The 20,557-nt window shown below is 35.8% G+C and overlaps 1 protein-coding gene and 1 long non-coding RNA gene across 3 annotated transcripts in view; one reads left to right on the top strand and one right to left on the bottom strand.

Moving 5' to 3' along the window:
• The window catches only part of Rgs4 (regulator of G protein signaling 4), a 29,791-nt gene extending 26,281 nt beyond the window's left edge, over positions 1–3,510 (bottom strand). Inside the window, exon 1 of the mRNA XM_063253587.1 lies at positions 3,490–3,510. The gene's annotated coding sequence lies outside the window, so the exon portion shown is untranslated. The remainder of the gene's footprint in view (positions 1–3,489) is intronic.
• The window catches only part of LOC106027407 (uncharacterized), an 85,071-nt gene that overhangs the window by 21,822 nt on the left and 42,692 nt on the right, over positions 1–20,557 (top strand). The gene's annotated exons all lie outside the window — the stretch shown is intronic.

Below are 20,557 nucleotides of genomic sequence, written 5' to 3'. Positions count from 1 at the left end.
TACTCCCTCCCAAATGAGAGCCAGTTTCCTCTTTAAAATGTCTTTGGTGCAAACAGTAAGCCCTAAAATTATTCATTTTATTAATCCTTCATTATGTCTTCATTCATGTCTGTAACTGTTTTGTGAGGTAAAATAGAAACTTTCTCCTGGAGCATTCCTGCCACAGAGGAAAAGCACTTGTGAGGTTGTGGGGTGTGCAGCGACCTAGCTCTTCCCATAATTGTCCCGACTTTTCCTGAAAAAAATAGTTGATGAACAAATGGCGGCAACTCAGACTTCAATGTTTGGTAAATATTTTCTCACAAATGAACTACAATAAGATGATCACTTCAAGAAATATAACTGTCAGTGTGTGTTGCTAAAGATAAGAGCAGAACTTTCAAGTAAAAATAAATTTTTAGAAAGCTTGTATCTGTCTCTATGAGTTTGACAGCTTCCAAGACTGAACAGCTTATCTGATGAGATGAATAGTGGGCTTAATGAATTTTTAAAATATGTAATCTAACAATGAGTTATCCAAAAAAGAAATTAAGAGAACAATCCCATTTTGCCACAGTACAAAAAGAATAATGTACTTAAAAATAAATTTAATCAAAGAGAAAGACTTATACATTAAGACAAAAAACTGATGAAAGATATTAAAGTAGGCACAAAAATGCAAATTCATCCTGTATATATGGATTGGAAGAATCAATATTGTTAAAATATCCATCCTACTCAAAGTAATATAGAGACACAATGCAAGTTCTGTTAAAATCACAATGCTACTTTTACAGAAATGGAAAAAAATCCTTATATTCATACCACAGGACATTCCAAATAATTGTCATTTTGAGTAAGAAAAAAAGCTGAAAGTTTATTTCCTGACCTCAAAACAAATTGGAAAGCTACAGTAACTAAAATATAAGGTGTTGTTATCAAAACAGACATATAAACAAATTAAACAGAAGGAAGACCTCAAAAATGAACATATGCACATACAGTCAACTGATCTTCAACAAGAGTTCCAAAAGTATGCAACAAAAATAGAACAGTCTCTTCAGTTAATGATGCTGGAAAATTATATACATATGAAAAAGAATGAAATCAAATCTTTTATCTTGTACAATGCACAAAAATACACTCAAAATAGATCACAGACTTCAATGTAAGATTTCAAAACAGTAAAACTCCTAAAAGAAAACACAAGGAAAAACTTTTTGACACTGGAATTGACTTTTTGGATAAACACCAAAAAATAAAGACAAGAAAGGCAAAAACAGTCAATTGGGATTACACAGAATTAAAATCATTGGAATGGCTCACACATTGTATCAATTTGAGAAGTCTAGAAGATTAATTAAGTACCTCAGCAGTTATACATCCCAGGGTGTGGAGGACATGCCCTTACCTCTCTACTAGGATGTTTTTCATTGTGTCAACTTGAAAAGTTTAAAAGTTTAATTAAGTGACTTAGCAGGGCCACCATGCCTTAGAGTTAGCTGATTACAGATTTAAGCCTCTACAAACCATGAGCTAAATAAACCTTTCTTTCCTTAATTTTGGATATCAGGTATTTTGTATTAGCAACAAGAATAAAGTAAGTAGGACAAATCTTCTGCACAACACAAAGGAAAAAATAACATGAAAAGACAATTTATGGATTGGATAAATATTTTAAAAACTATAAGTAGTTAATAGCCAAAATACAAGGAACACATACAATTTAACAACAAACCATATAGAACTCAACTGTAAAATGAAGACAAGAACTGAATAGATATTTTTCCATGTAAGTCATACATAGACATTTCTCCATAGAGGTCTCAAAGGGTATATGAATAGATACTTAACTTCACCAATCATCATGAAATGAAAATCAAAATCATAATGAGATATTATCCTATACCTATTAGGATGACTACCATCAACAAATATTTGCAAATATTTGCAAGGATGTGGGAGAAGCATCCCTGTATACTATTGGTGAGAATGTAAGTTGGTAAAACATCATATAAGCAGTGTGAAAACTCCTGAAAAAATAAAAGTAGAACTACTATATGATCCAGTAAATCCCACTTCTGGGTTTCTATCCAAAGGACTTGAAATCCACACTTGCATTTCTGTGTTCATTGCACAATAACCAAGACACAAAAGCAATGCAGATCTCCATAAATAATATTATTTATCCCTGGAATATTATTAAATGTTTTAAAATGAAAAATAAGCTATTTTGATGATATGGATGAACTTGGCTAAGCAAAATAAGCCTAATACAGAAGAGCAAATACTGTATGATGCTACTTATAAGGTAAATCTAAAAAAGTTAAACTCATAGAATTAGAAAGTAAGATATTGTTTGCTAGAAGCTGAAGTAGGAGATAACAGAGGAACTTTTTAAAAGATATACATTTTATTATAAAATTGGAAAAGTCTTAACTACTATACAATATAGTACCTATAATTCACTGTACTGTATTATATACTTTAAAGTATACCAAAAATGTAGATTTTATACTGTGTTTTTAATCCCTCCACAAAAATAATAGTAATTAAGAGGGCAGCAGGAGACTTTCAAAGGTGATGGACAGGTGTATGTCATGGATTGTAGTGACAGTTTCATTTTATATTTCCAAACTCATCAAGTTGCATAAATTAAAAACGTGTAGCCTTTCTATGCCAATCATACATTTATAATGTGGTTTTTAATGACTGTGCAAGGAAGTGATGTCGGCATTTGGAATATCTTGATAAATCAGTGAATCAATATTTTTAAGGGACTGACGCATGACCTAGCAAATACTACAATACATTTTCTATGGTTTCAAAATTTGCATTGCAAAAAAAAAAACTTTAAGAAATTACCACTTGTCAAGTTTTGATGTAGAAAAAGCAAGAATATTCATGCTTATGTGAAAAGACTTAAAATATTCCCCTTTTCCAACTATATATTGAGTGAAGGCAGATGTTCTTTATGTCAGTCAAAGCCATTTATTATAGCAGATTGAATGCTGAGGCAGAAAAGAGAATTCAATTGTTTTATTTTAAATGAGATGATAGACTTGCAAAAATGTAAATACAGTACTATTCTCCCTAATTTTTTACTTTGAAAAATACAGCATCTTGCATAAATTGTTTAAAACTGCATTACCATAAATTAATTCATAATTATTTTAAGTAAATAAATTAATAAGTAGACATTTAAAACTTTTTGATTTCAATTTTTAATGTGAAAAATATCAATAGATATTGCCTAATATACAGAAGTTCTTTAGGGTTTTCAATAATTTTTGAGAATTTTAAAGCATTTTGAGACTAAAAACTGAAAGTCAGGCTAACAAACTTCTAAATGTTAAAGCATTTATTTTAAATGTTCTATCTTCCTATCTTGACAATTCAAAGTTAAATTTAGACTGCTCTCCTCCCAATACCTTACCTTCTTCTTTTCCATGCATTACAAGGGGCCACAGGCCACCCGCAGATCCCATGTGCAAACACATTCCTACTTACTGTAAACAGCCACCCAGGGGCCACCCTGTGGGCCCAGGCAGATGCTTATCTCTTGCTCTGTCCAAGCTCAGCAAGACAAGACTTTGTGAAGATCCACACAGGCTCCAGAAGTAGGCTTTGGGTCATATGGGCAGGAAATCCAGGGCTGGATCTAGATAAAGGGTGAAGGAGCAGGGGTTCTATCTAGCCGCGCACTTCCGGTTTGCTCTGTGGAAATTTCATTCCTGGGGGACATGGTCAGGGAGTGGGCAGAGCCTTGGCAGGCTCTTTCAAGGGCAGGCCTTGGAAAAACAAGGCCTCTTTCTTTTCTTTCTGTATTCTAAAGGCAATACTCCTCATCAATTCATTGATTCTCTCTGAAGTTCAGTTTTGTCTCTGTAAACGGAGATTGGCAGGCTAGATCTCATCTTGTACCTGACTTTCCACACTGCTGTTTTCCTAACCCATAGGGAGGAAGCCATAAATTCTTACTGAGCCTTCAAAACTAATTTTAAAAGCTTAAAACACTCTGTGGAAACATAATGAGATTGATAGAAGGGAACACTTTCCCTCCAATAGTGATCTGAAAAGGAAGTTATCAAAGCCACTTTCCAACACTTTTCAATTTCTTCTTTTTCATTAATCTTAAATCCCATATATTGATAGGAAAGATTTTTTTTTCTTGTTAGTCCAAATGTTTCCCTATTAGTCCTCCCTGTCTGTAAGGTTTTGGTAAGAGAAAGTTAAGGGGCACAAATGAGTCATGTGAAGGGTAATAAAATATGATTAACCTCATCCAACCTCATACATTCTACTCTGATTTTTGTCTCTACTTCAACTGCTGGCCTGCAGTGAGAAAAATAATTCAGTTACCTGCAACTTAGCCCAATAATTCATTTGCATCCATATCTCTTCCACTGAAATCTTTCCCCAACTCATTCACCTAAATCAAAGTGAAATTCTATCCTCTTCGATTCCATGACAATATTACTTCCATTACTTGCATGCATCATTTTTTCTGCTTGTTTGATTTTTACATTTTGTTCTTAGGTCATCAGTTTCTTTGCAATGATAAGTTTTTTGTGATTTCTGTGCTCCCTGAGTAGAAAGGCAATAATGTTTATTGAATTGAAGAAGCAATATAATTTTCACTGATTGGAATAGTGAAATATCCTCGAAAAAAAGGTAGTGAGAATGTTGTTGCACATGAAGTGATCTTAAATAAGTACTCTCAGAGGTAGTTCCTCCTTGCTCACTTGACAAACATCATCCTCTGTTCAGGATAGCTCAAGGAGTTCATCTTCCTCCAGTAGCACAAACCACATTCTCCTCTGGGCCTTTTTCACTCAGGTAGATTTGGATCATCCAAAACACGATGCTTCCTTTACCACTCTTTTTGAAAGGAATATTTGAGTTCCTAGAATTTACAGCCGATCGTAAGCAATTTTTCTAAACCTTGACTTATATTTTCTTCCTGAGGCCTTTGTGATAATAAAATGAATTTATAGGCAGAAAAAAAATCAACTATGATGGGCCAGTTGGGAATGACAACAGTAGGGTTATTGTAACATTATACTTTTAATGCCTGATGTGAGCAATGTAGGAATCCAGCAGCTTCAGTGTCTCCACTGGTCATTTAAAAAAGTTGTACCATCAGAGGAATATATGATGCAGAGCAGGGAGGAGATGCATGTGCTGTGGATCTGCTTCCTGACACTTTGATGCTGTGATAGAGTCCTGCTTCTGTGTCTCCTAATGCTATGGGAAAGGATCAGATTTCCTGAGGGCTATAATTTCTGTCATTTACTGAATACCAACTATACTCAGGCACTATATTAGGAACTTTAGGTACATTATGTTTAACCTTTACAGCATCCATCAATGAATGGTTTTTCGCTTCTTACAGATGTAATGATGACAATTCAGAGTTGGTAGGTAAACATTCCAATTAAAGTTACAATAAGTATCAGTGAGTCCATATATATATAAGTACTTCTGAATACCTATGCAAGAACAGCTAGCAGCAGAATTGGGCAACCAAATCCATCCAAGGTGGCTTTTAAAATTTTCAAAGACTCTTCCAAGCTTCCCTCCATACAGGGCTCCATGAAATCAACATTCCTCAACAATAAATCAGTGTGGTTGCCCCTATACTCTGGCAATACTGTGTGTTACATAATTTAAATATTCCAATTGGATGACTAAGAGTGATATATCCTATCAAGAATGTTTTAATATTTCTTGAATCCTGAGCTTTCATATTCTCCCTTATGTACATTTGACAAGTAGAGCCCTATATCTCTTGACCCCACATTATGTCTTTTATGTCTGAGTTGTTTTTCTTTCCCTTTTTTCATTTTTTGTTATTTGACAAAGGGAACTTCACTATGTCATGTATTTGACAAACATCTATTAATTGAAAAGAAATGAAAAACAGCCTTAAGCTTCCATCAATGAGAAGTGAGTTCATAATTTGTGGTATATCCATACAGTAGGATACCATGCAGATATTAAAAAGAAAAAGGCAAATTGCATTGATTTGGAATTATGCCTATGATATTGAGCTAAGGAATCTAGAAAATGAAAGGATTATTGTATAACAGACTACCCATTCAAGCACTTATGTGTATTTAAACATTTGTAAGTTTGTGAATTCTCACGATACCCTGTTGTAGCTATTTCTGGTACATGTGAATATCTTCTGGGTAAAGGGTAACAATAATTACACATTACTTTAATAATTAAAATAATTAATAGTAACTTTATAAGGTTGGCTTTAAAAAGTAATTTATTCTGTAGGAGACATGGCAATAGGCCAGCCAGACTCCATCTTCCACATCATGCTCAACAAGACCAGATCTTTCTACTGCATAATCAATTTGCAAATTGCTACTTCTATGGCTTCCCTGCTGTAGTGGATTGGTACCTGGTGGTCAACTTAAACACCGGCTGAACTGAATCAGTGTGGTGCTGTGCATGGATGGCACACTTGAGGACTGTTGCCAGCATAATAAGGAGACCTGGAGAGGAAGAGTAGCACTGTGGGTTCTCCTAAGTGTTGCTATTGTTTGGAGTCATTAGCTATCATGGGAGGAGCTTGTCATGCTGGCTCTTCTGATATAAACTCCGCTGTTATCACTGGAGAAGCTTGGGACCTTGTTTCTAAGAATGGCTGAGGTTCACTTTGGGAGAGCTTTGATCCTTACTTTAAGCATCACTTCCTGGCTCCAGTGGGGAAATGTATGCTGTTTAATCTCCTGGAGAAGCCCGTCATGCTGGCTTCCTGATATGTACTCAGCTGTTCTCATTGTTGGGACCTCACTGTCACTGAGGATGGCTGTGGTACTTTTTTGGGGGAGCCATGGTCTTTATTTTGAGTGTTGCTTCTTGGTTCTAGTGCAGAACCCCAGCTTGCTGGCACAGACTTTCTAACTCCCACCATTGATCTTTGGGTATTCCCAGCTCAGATCCATAAAATATACCTGCATGGGTCATTGTCGTGGGCTTTAGGTTTTCAGATGAATTCATGAAGGTTATTGCCATGGGATTCAGGCCTTTGGCTGGATTTTCTAGGTCTTTATTGTTGTGGACAGATTTCTTGCACTTTCTTTGTATTTGAGTCCTTTGGTGACCATTATGAATAATACAATAAATTATGTGTCCCTGTATGTAATTGTTCTCCTTGCAACCCCTGACTACAACAACTACTTTCTACCCAACAAAGGGAAATCTCTTTGAAAGGCAAGGAGGATGCATGGGAGGGGAAGGAGGAGGCTGATAAAATACCTAAGGATGCAGCATCATAAGCAACACGGAGGCACACTGCTTCTTCAACAATGACAATATTGGCTTTTACTTGCTTAGAAAACTGAAGCTTTTCAGAAACTGTTTTCAAAGCTGAGGTCAAACCACCTCTGTTGCAAGGAAAGAGAAAACTCTGCAAAAGTGCAGGATAGTATTGGAAGCTGAGGTAAGTGAGTCATTGGCAAGTGATTCAGCAGCAAATCACCCTTGGGATTGTCCCACCCACCAATCACCAGGTGCTTGTCACTTTACAATGGAGTAAAGGATCCAGAGAATCATCCGGGTTCCTCAAGTGGTGGTAGGGTGGAGTCCTGTACTTCTCATATTTTGCTTCTGAATCTCTAGTATTAGAATTTAAACTTCTCTAGAAATTCAATTAGAGGTCTTATATGTGTTTACAATCCATATGCAAATTTTAGATTCTGTGTAATATTTTATTGCATGGAAATTTTATCCTGACCCTTTCTTGGCAGTAATTCTTCCCTGCCAACCCAGACTCTCCTAGCTGTATTATTCTTTCCACCTCCACATATGTTATTAGTGCATGTTGTTTATACAGATTAATAAGTTTCATTTTGACAGATTTGTGTATGTACATAAAATACTTGAATCTTTCCCCCTCACTGGCCCTGTTGCTAACCCTCCCCCTTAGTTTCACATTTTTGGAGATGTCAATGTGTGCAATGTATTTTGATCATATTCATCCCTCCTACTACTATCTATTACACCCTCACCCTTCCCCATGTTCCCTCCTATCATCTAATAATAGTTTCCCTTCAACTTTCCTGTCATCTTTTTAAGATTCACATGAGCTCTTAATTCTATCACTTCTGTGTTGGTTATAATAGAACAATAATTTTATTTTCTATGTTTTCAATGATTTCTGTTGACTAGAAAAATGAGTACAGTGTATGCCTTAAAGTATATTCAATACTTTCTGGAAAGAGAGAGGATTTTTGAACTAGAAATATCTGGCTTTGATCTATTTATTTGATGTTCTTGCTCATTTAGTCCCTGAGCTGAAATGTTCTTGTCTATCAAAGAAAGATAATAACTTCATCTTTCTGGAGTCTTGCGAGAATTAAATGCAAGAAAGATATATTCCAGAATCTTGAACATAATGGTATTAATTTAAATACTAAATTTCTTCTTTTAGAGTTGCTTTAAAATCTGAACAAATACCAACAATTATTGAGATTTATATTAAAGTTAGTTCCAAACTAAACTTATTGAAATAACAGTGATTTGAACCAGATACAGTAAAAATTTTCTTTCATGGAAGATTATTTTGGGAGAGAGTAGTTCAGGACTAGTATGAAGAAAAGAGACTTGAAATTTGAAATCAGGACTGTTTCTGATCTGCCATCATTAGCACATCACTTTTATGCTTGAGGTTGCTTAACTGTCATGGTGGTAGTAGCTTTAGTTACAGATGTCCCCGTTAAATTCCAGGCAGAATAAAGGTGGAGGGAATGGGCAAAAGGCCAGACCTGAACAATGATCTTCCTTTAACAAGTGTTCCCAAAGCTCCACCAATAGTCAGCCTATTGTTGAAGAAGACTGCAGAATCTAAGAATTTAGTTGCCCAAAATGCTGCTCCAAATAAAAACTAGGTTTTATTTTTAGAGACAAAAGAGAGAACTAATATTGAGTGGGCAACGCAATTAACTCTGTCACTTCTATGATACACTAATAGCCAACAGTTAGTGCGGCTGCTGATGAAGTAAGTATTTTGGTGCCCATGATGAAGATACTATCTCCTCTGTCTTAGACATGAAGTACCAGAGACTTGAAAAGTTTCTCTTAATAACCAGTGAAGCCACCATTCAACCAAGGCAAGTTTTGAGAAGAGCTAGATTTCTTAAGTAGATGCCTCTGGTTCCTGGTTTGGCTGCTCTCACATAGCATGTTAATGAACTTTTCAAATGCAGAAAGTTGGAATTTTAAACCATGAAACAATCAATTACTGGGTAGAACTGCCAAAACAAATCTGTTTTGTGTTGAGCCATCAGTTTTGCTGAAGAAGTTGGATCTTTGGTTCACTAAAGCATAGTGAAATATAGTCTCAATCCTTTCTTACTGCTGTTTTGCTCTTAAAGAGAAATTTCCTCTGACTGGAAAGCAAACTATGTATATTAAATTGTTCATTCATTGCATATTAAAGAATTTTAGAGATGCTTACAGTGTGCCAAAACTATGTTCTATTCATGACCCTTATAAAGATAGCAAGCTAGAATCGCTACTCTCAGACATCAAACAGCAGTGGCTTTTCAAACAATTCATCTAAAATCAAAGTAAGCAATACATTTTATATTGCAATACAGTATCCCCCAACAAATGACATATTCAAAAATTTTTTTTAAAAATTACTCATTATCTACAAAGAACTCTGATATTTCTATATCTATCTTATACCATTCTAGCCTTTTGATTTTGATGTTGAATACTATAACTAGAATTATTTTAAAAGGTGGAGAGGTTATGACCTATATCTTGAAAAACACTTACCTATGAAAAGAGAAAGATAATTAAACTGGTAAATTCAGTATAGTACAGAAATACCCTGCAAAGTATCTGAACACTGAGCTCTTAGACATTAAAAAGAATAACTCTTCCTGGGGAGGTTGGATTGGGGAACAGTAGGGTGAACTACTAGGACTTGTGTCTGAAAGATGAGTAGTAAGTTTTTATGTGAAAAATGGAAGGGTTTTGAGAACAGAAAACAGCATGTGTCTTGGCATGTAGATGCAAGAGAGAATGGTGGAAAGCCAAGTAAGAGAATCCTAAACATTACGGGAGAGTGAGGAGGAAACTTAGACTCATCAGGCAGAGAACAGCCATGGCACTAAAGAGCCTCAGAGTTCCAAAGGAGACAATGCGATCTGGGTTCTACATCTGGAAGCAATGTGCACTGAATGCCTGGTTTGAGCCAATCACTCTTTTCTCTGCTAAGGTCACAAAGAAGAGAAAGGCTGAACTTTGATCTTGACAGAGTCAGGTTAAAGAAATCAGAAGTATAAATAATTCTGAAATCATATGTCAGTTGTATAATAGAATATATGCATAAGTGCTGTGAGTATGCAGAAGAAAGCATATTAAGTTGGGGGCAAATTCACAGTATGTTACATGGAAACACAGAAATTTCATATTAAGAGAAACTGGCTATGAGTCTAACGGTCTCATAAACAGTGGTGGGTGCCTAAATTCCTATAAGATTTCTGGGGAAAAAAGCTTGACAATATGCTTCCATAACTTCAAAATGTCTTCATAGCATTTAGCCAAATATTTCTTTCTTGCAGAAGCTGTATTTTAAATACAACTTTAGGGTACCCTCAGACCTCCTGTAGCGCTTTCATCTCACCAAGGTGTTGCATTCAAAAAACACAGTCCAGCAACCAAATGGATTTTAAATGTGTCCCAATCTTAATTATACTCTGGAAGAACAATAGAGGAGATCTGGTATAGTTTCAGCTGACTCTGCTATTACACAATGGAATGGTGTGAATAGGGGCTGTCACGCCTGAGTTTACATCCTAGAAAAGGAGTGAACTCACTGCCAGAGTTAAAGGCCTGAGGAACAGGAGGAATGAAAAGGGAAAGGGGAAGTGAAATTACCCAGAATTCAGACCAACTTGGTGTAAGTAAAGCAGAGCCCACAGTCGGCCATGGAATGTGTTCCCAGGGAAATTCGTCTAACACTGAAAGAAAGACAGGACAGGAAAATGAGGAAGGGGAAGTCACCAAGATCTTTCATAAATTATCCCAGGTGACATCTGGATTTCATTCACAAATAGCCAACATTGATTCAAAATATGCAAAGTAGAGGAACAATTAATTAAATAATGATATATTCACATGACATAATATTTTCATACACTGTCACATTGTAGAAAAAATGTTAAGGAACCTGGAAGTAGGATTTATGAATTAATATTTAGAAGAAACCAAGGCTTACAAGAATATATTTTTACATAAGAACATGAAAAGGAGCAAAAATATACAATAAAAATATTAACAGTCGACAGAATGTTTTTATTTTATTCTTGTTACTTTTGTGTATTTTCTGCATTGTGTATAATTAAGATGTGTCCCTTTCTGTAATAAAAAATTACTTTTCAAGTAATTGGCTAGACAAGAGAAATTACTAAAATATGAAATTAAGAGATAATTACAAGGACCAGTTTAAACATTCTAAAAGCCTGTTAAAATCTGTAATTATATTTTGCACTGTAGATACTAAGGCCCAGATAGCTGCAAGATAATAACAATTGTATAATAATGTAGCATTAAAACCTCAGTTGTACAAAGTATAAATTAGTGTTATTTTAAGAAGAAACCATAGGGGAGTGTTTATTTGCACTGATTACTTAAAAGCAGTACTTCATGGAGGCCTCATTAATATTCATTTTTAAAGCAACTGAAATCCTTATTATCATCCTCATGATCATTATTATTTTGTCCTTAAAACAATTCATGACCTAAATATTATTTAAGTTTCAGATGAAGATGTTTAATTTTGTGGCAAGATATAGATCCAGGTCTTCAGATTATTAATTGATGAAACCAGGATTCCAAGGCCACATTTGTCCTTCCAGTTGAGTTACAGCAGAACATCAAATCACTTGCAAAAAACAAAAGGCAAAAGTTAACAATAAGTAGAATATATTTTATGAGCAAAATTCCTAAAGTAAATTCATAAAATAAAATTCAAAGAGTAAATTTTTCACTTGTTTCTTTTTCTTTGCAGTGACATCGGTTGAGCTGAGAAATCTATCCCATAGAGCAGTGTGAAATAAGAAGTGGAAAATTCTGTCTAAATTGTAACACAATCCTTGAGTACTTCCTCCTTTTGCCAATGGAAAATTTTCCATTATCACCACAGATGTTGCATGCAGGTTTTAGAAATAATTTAAAAACCTGATGAATTGAACTTTAATTGAGCTTTAAGTATATCTTTCCCCTTGAAAAGGATTCAGTCCATGGTTGTCTGACTAAGATAAAAACAGTGTGGTGGAAAAGCCTGGCACAGAAGAAAGCTGCTTAAGCCATGACAGCAGAGATGGGAAAGAAAGAAAGAAAGAGAGAGACAGAGATCATAGCTCCTACTATGTGTAGGCATTGTGCTAAGGGCCATGCAATGTGGAAAGTATCATAGCAAACACTATACATTTGTGCCACACCCTTATTACGTGGAGTTTGTTAAGTTTTCATTAAGAAAACCATGAATAAAAGTAATTCTAAAACAAATTGAAATGAAAGATGTGCTGAACTTAGCAATGTCATTTGAAAATGAAAGATGGAAAAACTGTTTTTCCTGCAGCCATCAAAGCCCTGCTGGAAAAGGAGGGATTTTAGTCAAGTTTTTAAAAAAAGGGTTCTGTGTACAGAAGGGGAGAAAGCTCTAGAAATGAAAAATATGAACATATGAGATTGTAGATAGCATTGTAGAGCTTACACATTTCTTGTGTGACTGAGTGTGGAGACTGTTAGAGGAAATTTGAAAGTGGTATCTGGGAAACTAGTTTTCAGTAAACCTCATAGAATCCTAAACATCAAGATGACGACTCTGAGCTTGATTTTACAGCACTTACTTTTAGTTTTTAAGCAGCGATCATGGTTAATTCTCACCTGATGACGCAGATCATATATGTTGAAGATAAAAAGGCTTCTGTATCATTTATGACATGAAAATGAACTACATTGTTAGAAGTGGACAAAAACAATAGAATATTTAATTTTCTGTGTTTCTGAATATCAGAACTGAGTGGTGGATATTTTTTAAAACAACAGTATGTCTCAAGAATATACATATAGTAGGAATATGTACACTGCAGCACAATGTGCTAGGTTGTATTGGTCATTCCACTTATTTTATCTTATTTATCTTCATATCAAAACTTAATATTTAAACAATTAATTATATTTGCCCCACTGTTTTTACAAATATTATGGAAAAATTAACGAAGTTAATGATTGCTTCTATTACATGTCATACAAAAAATTCAATCATAAGTTTGATTGTAAATTCTGTGTTCTATTTTCTGCTGTTATCTAGATCAAGCCTTTAAAAACATACTAAAATATTTAACAGTGATTGAGCACATATTACGGTCTAGGCACTATTGTTAGTATTTGGCATATTCAGGCCTAACAAGTGGGTACTATTATTTTTCTCATTTTAAAGGTGAAGAGGACTGGAGATTTAGCTCACTGGTATAAACACCTGCCTGGCAAGCATGAGGTCGTGAGTTTGATCCTCAGTACCACCAAAAAGAGACAAAAAAAGATGCAGAAACCAAGGCACAAGGAGGCTAAATAACTTCTCAGTCATGCTCCTATTATGTAGCAACCACACCAACATTTAAACCCAGTGACTATAACTCGAGAGTACAAACTATGATTATCAAAGGATAATATCTCAGTTATATTCCTAGTCCATTTTATTCCAGTCATCTTCCTTTCTTTGCCTCTCTGTCTTCTTTCATGTTCTCCTTCCTTCTTCCTTGTTTTTCCTCCAGACATTTACTGAACCGCTACAATGTTCAAGGGATTGTGCATGAAATAAATGACCTAAGATTAATGAACTCAGAGGAAAATAAACCCAGATTTATCATTCCAGTGGGTGCCATAAATGCATAGAATGATTACTCATGGATATTACCATGTAACTAAGATATATGTATAAACACACTCACATGGATGTCCACATACCCAGACACACACATACAAGACTGGGTTTGTTATTTGATTTCTTGCTTTGTTCTTTACTATCACAAGCCATAGGATAACACTTGGAGCAATCCTGTCAAAACGTTAATCAGATCCTGTCATTTCTCTCGTTTGTTCAGTCTTCAAGTGCCACTTACAATAGAAGGCAAGGTTCTTCTGTGGATACAAAGTTTTGGAAGCTCTAGAGCACATTACTACCTCTCCAGCAATTCTCTGTATTCCAACCACATTAGTTACCTTGTTACTCCTTTCACATAAAAGCTTATTCACCCCTGAGAGTATTTGTTCTTTCTGTTTCCTGGACTGTCCCTCTCTAGACATATCTATTTAGTTTATTCTCCTCCATCTTCTGGTTCTGCATCAATATTAACTTTTTCAATAAAGACCTTTATGATCATCCTTTTCAAGACTGAACGCTATCCTTTCCCTTGCACTCTATTGCTTTAGTTTTTTATTGTCTTGAGTAGCACTTAGCACCATCACTGTGTATCTGGCTGATTAATTTTATTTTATGTATTGTCAGCATCTAACCCACTCCATCCCCATAGAATAAAAGCTTCAATAATGAACAAGTATTTCCCTGTTTGTGACTGTATGCATCACTAGCATATGGAATAATGTTTGGCATGTGAATGCTTGGTAGATATTTATTGATGAATGACAAAACTACTTCACAGGGGAGAAGAAGAGGCAGAGATGATTGTATGATGCTTCACAGAGATAGAGACACTTGAACTGACTGTTGAATGATGAATAGGGCATCTGCTGAATAGGTAATGATGAGTAGGAAGTACTTATATAACATCATCAAACTAGGAAATGGCTAGGCCAACTTAAAGTACCGTGAGTACCTAGGTTTGAGCACAGAGCTCTAAGAACTGCAGCGGGCGGGAGAGGTAAAGACCTCTGATGAAAGCCCTCATACATGGTGGTGAGAGATAGGAGCTCACAGCTGTGTTGCAGTGTTGTCCCTGGGTTTTAAACATGGGAGTGACCTGAACTGAGCTATAGAAGAACAGAGGCTATTTGTTTCTAAATATATTTACTATGGTTTCCTAAAACATTATAATAAATTAAGAAACAGTGGTATAGTTTAGGGATAAAGAAAATAATATATGTTTTAGCACTGCTAGTGTGAACTTGGGCAATGATAGTGGAAGCTGAGAAAAATGAAGAAAAAGAACATTCAGGAAATTGGAACCAGTCAGTAGGAATAAACTGTAAATACCATGAAAAGAGTCACAGATGATCCCTAGGTTTTAGGGCTGTATAACTACATGACATGGAGAAAGAGGAAGTGGAAACGAATCAGGGTTAAGCTGGTCCGGTTTGAGCTATGCAAAGTCTAGATGTGCAAAGTCTCTGGGTGTGCATTCAAAGCATGGACTAGGGTGAAGAAGGGGAAGGGAACAGCTTTCTGATGAATCAGGAATGCACTTTACCTGGTACCCATAATATAGATCCATTGATTTGTCTTATATTGAAGTGGAAATTGATTACCCTATTTTTGAAAGAGTTTAGTTTGGCTAGAGCTAGACAACTTACAGTAGAATAATTCTGCTACTCAAAAATGCAGATTCTGTAGGTCTGGGTTTGAATCTGTGTTCTTAATGAGCACTCTTGAGTGACTCCAATGCTGATGGTCCAGGCCTCATATTTTTAAAAATGCTAGTTTGAACAAAATTAAAATGATTAATAAAGCTCCCATCTGACCAGTCATAGGAAAATCTCCGAGTCCTCCCCCTCAATCTGTGCACTGCTTTACCTAGCAAGTCTTTCTACCCCAATTCCAGCACTACCTCCTGAAGCATAATTAGCATCCTTTGGGTGTACTATATGTCAGTTGTCAGTAACTCATACAAACTTGTGTAGTGGCTATTGATCATTGCATTTTGAAGGTAAAGAAATTTAACTCAGAGGCTTTTTTATTTTAAAAAGAAAAAACAATTACAGAATTTCATAACAATAGGAAATTGTGGTTAAAATATTATTTATTGTTATGTTCAAAGTAATTACTCAGAGTATAAGATATAGGCATGCAAAGTTGATTGAACAATATACACAAAAAACTGTTCCCTTCAGTGAACTAAAGGAAATTAGTAGTATGACTATCTTAGTTCTCTTATATATACATATTTTTTCTTTTCCCTTCCTTCTTTTCTCCTTTCTCCTATCCCAACTGTTCTTTCATTTTTGAGCTGTTTCTTTCCCTTTCACAATATCTCTTGTAGATTTTGGATCATTTTTACTCTTTCAGTTTCTTACATTAGCGAGACAGTATGAAGTTTATACATGAGAATCTGATATATTTCACTTACGAGTATGGTCTCAAATTGCAGCCGTTTACTTACAAAATCCTCAAGTTTATCCTTCTTTATAGTTGAGTAGTACTTCAATATATAAAACCATACTTTTTATCCATTCCTCAGATGATGGGCATTTGCATTGTTTCTAAGATTTAGTTATTATATGTGTACTGCTATAAATACAGGTGAACATATATTGCTGTGGTATGATGTTTTTAATTTTTCTGGGAAGATACCCAAAAAGGAAGTAGGGTAGAATGGGACCTCTAACTTAGGTTTCACAGTGACTTCACAGTGGTTTTACAAGTGCACACTCCCACTAACAGTGGAGAAATGTTCCTTTTCCCCCATAGTCCTGCCAACATTTGCTATTGGTTGTTTTTTTAATGATAGCCATTCTTTCTGGGGTGAGATGGAATCTCAGTGTTGTTTTAACTTGAATTTTTCAAATGGACAATGATGTTAAACATTTTTTCATATATTTATTTGTCATCTGAAATTCTTCATCTGAGAATTGTGTATGCATCTCAGATGCCCATTTTTGGATTTGGGGGGCTTCATTGTTTTCAGTTCTTTATATGTACTAGATAGAAGTCCTTTGTCTTAGGAACAGATAGCAAAACATGTTTTTTTCCCACACTGTGGGTTTTCTTTTGACTCTGTTGGTGATTTCCTTTGATTGCAAAATCTTTTTAATAAGATCCCAGTTGTTGATTCTTTGAAGTACTTCCTGTATAGTTTAGTTTTTGTTCATGAACTCTATGCCTACTCCTATGTCTTCAAGGTTCCTACCTACTTTCTCTTCCAGTAGATTTAGTGTTTCTGTTTTAATATTTAGAACTTTCATTCATTTTGACTTTAATTTAGAGCACGGTGGTAGACATGGGTCTAGTATAAGTCTTCAGCAAGTGGAAAGCCAGTTTTTCCAGCACCATTTATTAAAGAGACTATCTTTCTTCCAGTGAACATTTGGCCCCTTTGTCAAAGATAAAGTGGCTGAAGGTGTTTGTTGATATGTCTGCATCTTCTAATCTGTTCCATTGTTCCTCAAGTCCTTTTGTTTGTTTGGTTGGTTGATTTTTTTGTTTTGTTTTGTTTTTTTGTGAGTACCATGGTGATTTTATCACAGTTCTCTGTAGTATAATTTCAAGTCAGGGATTTTAAGTCCTCCTACGTTGCCTTTGTTGCCCTGTATTGCTATTGCTATTCTAGATCTCAGAGACTTGAAATAACTTCCCTGAGAACATTATGTGACTCAGTAATAATAGATCATATCTAGATAATCTCATTCCATAGTTAGTGCCTTTTCCATTATGGCACACTGCTGCCTCCATGAAAACTTTCTTTACCATCTCATCATTTGCCTTTTTAAAATACTTATTTTCGTCAGGTAGATTATGTGTGTATTTGTGTGTGTGTTTGTGATGCTGAGGACTGCATCTAGGGCCTCAGGTGTGCTAAGCAAATGTTCTACCACTGGGCTATACTCTCAGCCCCATAATAGTTATTTCTTAAATATTTCAGTTTTCAGCCCATAGGACAATAGTGCGGTTGTTATTCAGCTATACATATACTGGAATTGTATCCCTAAAGCTACATTTTATAGCAATACACTAACTTTATTTTTTTTCTGTCCACCTCAAAGAGCTTGGGGCTCACAGGATATAAATGGGAATTTAGCAAAAGCCATACTCAATTTCCCAGAGGTGCTGGATGTTCCAAGGGATGACAGATATGGACTTCCTGCACACTCTGGAGTGATTCACGTTGTGGCATAAACTCTTCTTTAACAGGAGGAAATTCATATACTTTTTGGTGCTTGAGTCACAAGAATTTCAGGAAGAACAATTATAAACTGTGACCAAACTATAGTGAATTAAGGTATGTATATTCATTTGCAAGTAGAATATTCACTAAGAAAAGATAATGTTCCTTCCAGAAAACAGATTTCCAAAGTCTCTGTGCCAGAGAAGAAATAGCTTGCCCAGCCATGAGAGAATGATTTTACTTCCCCCAGAACAAGGATGGGTTCAGTGTGCTAGAATCCTTTCAGAATAGCTTCAGGCACAAAATGTGAAGTTGTAGGGTAGTCTTGAAAAGCAAATGCATAGGTCCTACAGGTCCAGAGACTTGCATGTTTCTCCTTGCAAATCAGCTTAGGACAGAATCAAAAGCCACAGGTACTGTGAAAAATGGATTCATCGTCACCATTGTCATAACTCCAAAAGTTTCCATCCAGATTTGCTTCTAACAAGATGATTAGAATAAAGATCAAATTATTACTGGACCAGCACCACAAAGAAGGATTAGATGATTTCATTAAAAACTGGGGTATATTAAAGCCAGGCCAAGAAAATTAGAAACCTGTACATTTTTGTATATATAAAGAAATAAAGCATAAGAGAAATTTTTAACCGTAATCAACTTATCAAATGAAGAGAGACACAGAGAAAGCAAGAGACGGAAAAGAGACAGGCAGACAGAAAGGCAAAATAATGAGAAAATCCTGCTAAACTTCAAGGACAATTACACACTTCAAGTTCATCTAAATGTCGAGTAGCCATTCCAAGATGATAATTAATGGGTAACTTATATTTTACCAAGTATAAGAAGCATGTTTGTTTAAATGGAACTGATGTTTTATTAAAAGTCAAAATCTGAGTTAATTTGAAGTACAGAAACAAACAGGTATCTGCAGTCGGGCGGTTCAGGGCCTGGAGTCAAGGAAGGGGGTGCATAACTGGTACTTTTCCTTATGCACAACCGGTGAGGGTTCTTAACAATAATTTCAAGTCAGCATCTGGTTTCATAAGATTTGGAGAATGTTGAATAAGGTATTACTTTAATGAACATTTATTCATCATTTAAAATGAACATTTTATTATCATTCCGTTGTACAAGTTGAAGTTTTTCCATCGTTCCCTCATTCCATTGCTACTGCCACATCATGAGTCTATCTTGCCTACTAAAATCAGCTGATCCCCCCTTGAAAATGTCTGGTGGGCTGACTGAGCAAATCAGCTACACAGTATCCCTAACAGCCCTTGTCTTTAGCTAAGCTTAGTTTTGTTTGAATGTGACCAGAACATCTAAGGCATCAGACTCTCATTCAACACATGACTCACATTCAAGCAAAAGTCGGTTTTCCACATAACCAGAATATTAATCTAAAGAGATTAAAGAGATCAAAATGATGTGATTATTTAGGAATCTGAGATGATGGGATATTAAACACAAAAAGAATCTAAATACACAGGATGAGGGGTTCAAGATAAACTTAGAGAAAACAGATTTTGAAGATGAATGTGGGAATTGAAACTACAGCAAAACTCACCCTGACTAGGAAGGTAACCTAGACTTGCCTTCCTCTGACCTCACTACTTATAGCTTATTGGCCTGATTTATCTTTCAAAAAATACTATAAAGATGCGTATGTGTACCATTTATTTGTTAATTCAGTAAACAAGAAACCCCAGGAGTAACTAGACAGAGTAATAGCTGCAAGATGAAGGACACTAATGTTCATCACTCCATAGGACAATAGTCTAATCAATGACCCACACACAATACCTTCACAAGAGCTAAAGAAACCAGGTGAGACATTACTTGACCTAAGTATAGCACAGAAATAAGAAAACATGCATTGCAGGTGATAGGAAAGACAGTGTAGATCATCCACATCACTCCTTTCCCAGTCTCAAACCAGAAGGGCGAAGAGGAAGGAGGTGAACCAAAGACTTCCTAGCACTCCAGAAGCCTACCCCACCTCCAGACTCCTGGTTGGTACTGGAGAATTAAGCCCCTAGGCCCACTCTGGTGCCAGATAGAATCCTGCAGCCTCAGGTTCCAGGGCTACCTGATAGACTTGGTCTTCAAGAAATCACCCTTCCAGGCCAGAAAGGAGCTTCCAGTTCCAGACAAGCCCAGAGGTTCAGACTTGCTCCAGCAACAGGCCAGTCCCTAGCTATCAGACCAATGCAGATGCAGACCTGCAGGCTAGTGCTTGTAGGTATAGACTCCAGGCCAGTCAAGTCACAAGCCCAGGCTCAGTTCGTCCCATCCTCCGTTCCAGTTCCAGTTCAGAGTCAGGTTGGTTCACACTGCTTCAGGTTTTATGTCTTCTCCAGTGCCAGGTTAGCACCACTGAGTTTTAAGGAACAAATTTAGATTCATATTAGGGGAGTGATACACTACAATCAAGTGGGATTTATCCCAGGAATGCAAAGTTGTATACACTAATATATAAATAA

This window comes from Cavia porcellus, unplaced genomic scaffold (assembly GCF_034190915.1).
Source record: "Cavia porcellus strain 051 isolate PalLab524CR breed Dunkin Hartley unplaced genomic scaffold, mCavPor4.1 scaffold_7, whole genome shotgun sequence".
Classification (NCBI taxonomy): domain Eukaryota; kingdom Metazoa; phylum Chordata; class Mammalia; order Rodentia; family Caviidae; genus Cavia; species Cavia porcellus.
The sequence above is the reverse complement of the archived record's forward strand: the minus strand, read 5'-3'. Positions and strand labels throughout refer to the sequence as shown.